Here is a 242-nt window from a genome sequence, read left to right on the forward strand (position 1 = left end):
CAGGTCGAGGCTGCGGTGGCCGGGAGCGGCCACTGCACTCCAGTCTGGGCGACAGAGTAAGACTCCAACTCAAAAAAAAAAAAAAAAAGGCTAAAATGAAGTATGTTTACTGTGGAAAGTGGTTACTTGAAGAGGTATCTTAAGAGATGGCCTTGCAGCCGGGCTCAGTGGCTCAGCCTATAATCCCACGCCTTTGGGAGGCTGAGGTGAGTGGACTGCCTGAGCCCGCGGGTTCGAGACCC

This window comes from Carlito syrichta, unplaced genomic scaffold (genome assembly GCF_000164805.1).
Source record: "Carlito syrichta isolate Samal-C Ts95f unplaced genomic scaffold, Tarsius_syrichta-2.0.1 Scaffold307639, whole genome shotgun sequence".
Taxonomy (NCBI): Eukaryota; Metazoa; Chordata; class Mammalia; order Primates; family Tarsiidae; genus Carlito; species Carlito syrichta.